This window comes from Saccopteryx bilineata, chromosome 2, assembly GCF_036850765.1.
Source record: "Saccopteryx bilineata isolate mSacBil1 chromosome 2, mSacBil1_pri_phased_curated, whole genome shotgun sequence".
NCBI classification, from domain to species: Eukaryota; Metazoa; Chordata; class Mammalia; order Chiroptera; family Emballonuridae; genus Saccopteryx; species Saccopteryx bilineata.
In genome coordinates, this window is record NC_089491.1 from 202,114,682 (window position 1) to 202,120,681 (window position 6,000).

The window sequence follows — 6,000 nt, forward strand, 5'->3', positions numbered from 1 at the left end:
TTTCCTCCATCTCTTTCTACATGTCTTGTTTTTGATAGGGATTGAGAATATTCTATTTCTATAGCATAAACAGTAAATTCTTATCCTTCCTAGTCAGTCATTAAATCTCAGGTTAAAGCATGAGGCCTTCAGATACTAAATTTTACCCCCAACTCAGTTTTTCAAGTTAAAATTTATTTGAATGTAAAGCTTAAAATACACAGATGAATACACTATTTTAACTGACAATAAAAATTTCATCAAGCCTTTGCCAAGACAAAAGTGAATGAGAACATTTACATTGTAAAATAAATTAATTTAAAAGAATGTTTTTAATACTTTTCTTAGAACAGCAAATAGGATTCAGATCTACTTTAAGGAAGATATTCAAGCCTTTATAACTCAAAAAAGTCATATGGTTCTAGTGCAATGCAACTCAGTGAATTATTTCCCCAAATAAAGTGGACTTCATTGAATGTATTTGAGATGCCGTGCATTATAAGCTTGGAAAATGCTTTCAGCAGAACTTGAATTTCTGGAAAAGAACTGCTTCTGCTAGTATTCTGAGTAGGCGTTGGAACATTCATTTTGGGTAAACTTCTTCACAATGTAATCCATCAGAAAATAGCTATAGCAGATACAATATCCCTACTCTCATGTAATTAGTATTTTTGGACCTTCCTAAGAGAACTCTTACACAGATCAACACTTATGAATATTAAACATAAAGGAAAAAAACCCTCACAAGTAATCATTGCCCTAACCACTTGGTTAAGCAAATCTTTTGTATTTATCAGCTAATTCTCAACTATCAATAGATATTAATTCTTTTTCAAATGAACTAGCTCGCTACTTGGTTCTCATACAGATCACAGCTTGGTTGTGAACCTATACAGCAAAATTAAGCTGTGCGAACATCAGTCCACAATATGGTGCTATTAGAAAGACCTTAACTTACACTGCAGAGTGAAATGAAGCCTATAAGGCTTTGCTGGAACCACACTTGTGATATATGCTTCAAATTGGAGCTAATCTTAAAAAAAGAAAGAAAGAAAAGAAAAGAAACAACTGTTAGAGCAAATTTTGATTCGAAGTCGAGAGAACTGTTACTAACAGGAAAAATCTATATCCAATGCCTATAAAGCATAACATCTAGGACTCCAAATACAAAGAAAAATTATAAAAGACACCTTCTTAATTTTCAGATATGTCTACAAGTCCTCTAATGAAAAATCTATAATTTAGTTATTGAAAAGGAAACATAAGTAATTTTACCTTACTAGAATTCAGGTTAGCTCTGTTTCTTGGGGTTTTTTTTTTTTTTTTTTGCTTCTGTCTACACCTGAGCCACTTATACTGATTTTTTATCACTTGACTTGAAAGAAAGATCTATCTATATTTATTTATTTTGCTATATATTTTTGGTATCTAGCAAAATGTATAGTCATAATACTCATTAAATATTTGTTCTAGAGAATTTAACTTTAGTGAGTAGATATAGATGACTATTTGATTTATACAGAGTCAATAGAAACTTTTATAAAAGAATACTCCCAATGCCATGACTTCTTAAGGGTTTGTGGGCCCTCGATGCTTTGCTAACTCTTTGTGCAGAAACTCAGTCTGTGTATGGAGAAGAAAATCAGTCTTAAACTGACTGTAATTTAACTATGTAGATATCAGAAATTACTCATAAAACCAGGAAAAATAACAACCTGTATACAGCACATTAGCACTGCTCAACAATTTATGTCAAATATAATAGATTTTTTTACCATCCAAATATTATCAGCTGGCCTAAAATTTCAGCCCCAGCTTTAAAGTCTTCTTTTTGTATCTGTGCCCTTAGAAACTGACTAGTATTATTTCCTTAAATTGACACAGTTTTTTAAAATTTAATATACAATACTATAATACATACTTAATGTAGAACATTCAGAATATACAGGAATCTTTGGGAGATATTCTAAATCATCTTTATTCTTCTACACTCAAGAAAAATCAGAATTTTTTTATCAGTATGTAATTTAAAACAAAAACACATATAAACTACAACTCTCAAGGACAAGACTGACTCAAGACAGAAACCCTACAGGAAAGCTTTCTCTAACAGATATCTTCAGGGCATCACTCTTATGTATTGACAGGTGAAAGAGCAGAGAAGAATGAATGCGAAGAAACATATCATATGTTAAAAGTACTTCTGACAAAGAAGGAGAGAGTTTTTACTTATTCTATATATTTTGTAATACATGAATTATTTAAATGGTGTGTTTGTGCAATCATATAAAACACTTAAAATAGTTAAACAATGATTTAAAATAAGGGTAATATTACCTAAAAATATATTTTATACCCTATCATAATTTTCTCCTTTTGATTTGATTACTAGAATATTCAAAACATGTTTTGCATGTAATTGTGTGGCTACCCTACACTAAAACTACATAGTGTTGTTGTTGTGTGTGTGTGTGTTTTAAATATAATTCTTTCTTTACATTTTCTACTCAGCTGTCACCTTTAAATTAATTTTTGTCACATATTTATTCTTTTATTGTGATGTATTTCAATAGTTTTTTGTTTCTTCAAATATTTGTTTGCTTTCAGAAATAGATGGAATATAGATTACTTAAATACAATACTAGAAAAAAATCCAATTCACTGTAGCTATCAAAAATTAAACCAACTAACCCATGTGATATTTAAGACTTCATGAAGAAATTTGTATAGACTACTATGGCCTATTTCCCCAGGAAACTCCAACTCCAAAATTAAAATTGTATTTCACCAGTATCAGTAAGCCACATTCACAGGCACTTGTCTCACCTGCTCTTCCAGAATTTCATTCTGCCAAATGTCCTGTCATCCTCACCCTGCATCCAGAATCCACATGTCACCTGTGAGCTGAGAAGGCATCAAACACCGAACAATTTTCTTTCTTGCTCTGCCTCCCTTTGGAGATACTTCCTTTTGGAGACAAAATGAAAGCCCTTCCACAACCCCCAGTGTCTGCTGTTGTGTTCCTCCAGGGACTGCTTAGAGGTAAAATATTTTATTTATTTATGAACTTAGTTCTTACATGCTTTGACTCATAAACTTAACTATTATTAAATAATTAAATATTACATTATAGTTTTATAATAATTGGTCAATGAGATCTCTGTGGTTATCAAGAATGTAAATAATTTAATATAATTCTTTTATTAAGATAATGCATTTAGTCTGCACACATGGCATTGACTATATCTATGTTATTTTTTCTAGCAAGCGAGAGAGAGAGAGAGGCACAGACAGGAACAGACAACAGGAAGGGAGAGAGATGAGAAGCATCAATTTTTTGTTGCAGCACCCTATTGCTTTCTTATATGTGCCTTGACTGGGGGACTCTAACCAAGCCAGTGACCCCTTGCTCAAGCCAGCAACCTTGGGGTCACGTCTATGATCCCATGCTTGACCCGCTGACCCTGGGCTCAACCTGGTCAGTCCACATTCAAGCTGGTGAGCCCGTACTCAAGCTGGCAATCTCGAGGTTTCAAACCTGGGTCCTCTGTGTCCCAGGCCAATGCTCTATCCACTGTACCACTGCCTGGTCAGGCTATCTATTGTATTTTAAACAGAGGATGCTTCAGGGAAGAATTTCCTGAAATTTATTATTTATTTATATATGATATAATTGACATATAACAATGTGATAGATTTATGTGTACAACATAATAATTTGATATATGTATCCTGAAAGTTATTTAACTTGCTTCCTTCTTGTTTTCCATGGTGCCTCTTATTTGATCAATTCAAAGGTAGCCATCAACAAATGAAGATTAAAAAGCCAACTTATCTAGAAAGGAGAGTGAGTGGGTAATATTCTGAATCTGGAAAGAATTCTTAACAATCATCACATTCAAAAGTCAAAAGTAGAAATAACATTTCAGTGAATTTGCTTTAGCTTAATTGGAAGCCTTGGGGAAAACCTTTATTTATGTATTTTTGTTAATACTCAAAATGAATAGAATTCAAAACCATTACAAAGCATTCAAACATTAAAATGTTTTGAAATGCCAAGTAGGGAACATAGTGGTTTTTATAAATTTGATTTATGCATGCTTGTTCTTTTCTAATAATTCTTTGAAAAAATATGCTCGGTTTTTTATAATAGGAAAAATGCTATTAAAAAGAGAACTCTCGGCCCTGGCTGGTTGGCTCAGTGGTAGAGCATCGGCCTGGCGTGCGGGGGACTCGGGTTCGATTCCCTGCCAGGGCACATAGGAGAAGCGCCCATTTGTTTCTCCACTCCCCCCCCCTTCCTCTCTGTCTCTCTCTTCCCCTCCTGCAGCCAAGGCTCCATTGGAGCAAAAGATGGCCCAGGCGCTGGGGATGGCTCCTTGGCCTCTGCCCCAGGCGCTAGAGTGGCTCTGGTCGCAAAAGAGCGACGCCCCGGAGGGGCAGAGCATTGCCCCCTGGTGGGCAGAGCGTCGCCCCTGGTGGGCGTGCGGGGTGGATCCCGGTCGGGCGCATGCGGGAGTCTGTCTGACTGTCTCTCCCGTTTCCAGCTTCAGAAAAATACAAAAAAAAAAAAAAAAAAAAAAAAGAGAACTCTCAACTGCTCAGTTTTCTGTTTGAAAATGAGTCTAATTGACTACAGAATAAAAGATAGCATGCATAACTTTTTAAAAAATTATCAAAAACATTGTCCTTGATCTTAGCCTGACATTTTTCCCTTTAATTAGTCATGGATTTATATAGCACTTGCCTTCAAAGAAACCAAACAATTTGCCTTAAAAATATGTTAATCTCCTATTATCTTTATAGGGATAAAGGTGAAAAAGACTTTCATTTTTGCTAATGAGTAGAGTGGCTGTCTGAAAAAACTATCAAGTTCACCTATAACACATCCCCATCAGCTATCCACATTCTCTGTCCTTCCCACACCCACCTCATGACAAGTGGTGGTCTGCCCTACAAACTCCAGTGTCCCTTTAACAGGTCCAAGTAAAATAAATTCAGCTACAAATGATCACTGTTGGGAAGGTGTTTTGGCCTACAACTTTACTGCCTTTCAGAATAAAAAAATAAATAAATCAAAAAACTCTTCTTTAGTTGATACCAAGGAATCTCAAGCCATGTCAGTTCTTTCATTTATTATTTCTCCATTTATTTCACTAATAACTACTGAACTCCTACAATGTGTAGTACTCTGATGCTTATTAACAATATTGTGGCTATTGCCTGAATTAAGTAGATGCCAGAAAATCAATATTGAACAAGATCCACTAGATTCCTGCTTTTATGCAGCTAACATTCTAGCAGGGGAGTCACATATTAATTAATTACATACGTAATTTTTATAATAAAATTGTAAAAAATACTATGAAGTAGAAACAGTAAGTACTATGAAAGCGCAGAACGAGTAAAGCTGACTGGAGGTTCACAGATGGATTTCTTGACACAAAGACATTTTCTTGGACTTTGAAATATTAGCGAAAATTAATAAAGCTAAAATAAGAAAAGGTGAACTCTAGGTAGAGGCCACACACATTGCCACAAGATCCTGAAGTGCAAAGAAAACAATATTTATTATTGTTGTATTGAGGAAGACTAAGAATATACTGTATATAAGTTAGACCATGTAAAAGTGCTTCATAAAAAAATAAAGTTTGAACAAGGGTTAGTGGTTACTTTTGCTGGTTATTGCTGTTGCTATTGTCTGAAAGTGGTGAAAAATCAGTGCTGTATGCTGAGACTAGTTCAGCAGTGGGTGTGCACAAAAGGAAGGCACTGCACTACTTAGGAAAAAACACACACAAGTCACAACATACAGAAGAGATGGCTACAGGGGACTCCCAGGCTCTAGGACTGACAGCCTAGATCTCTTGCAGCCTCATCCTATTTATTCGTGTCTTTGCTCATCAAGCAAATTAGCAGAGGCTGGGTCAAATTAGTTGACAGTGGATTCAGGTGCAGAGAAAGATAACCAACCAATGCCCCCCAGGCATGTAGGAAAATGGCTATAGGGATCAGCTGCTT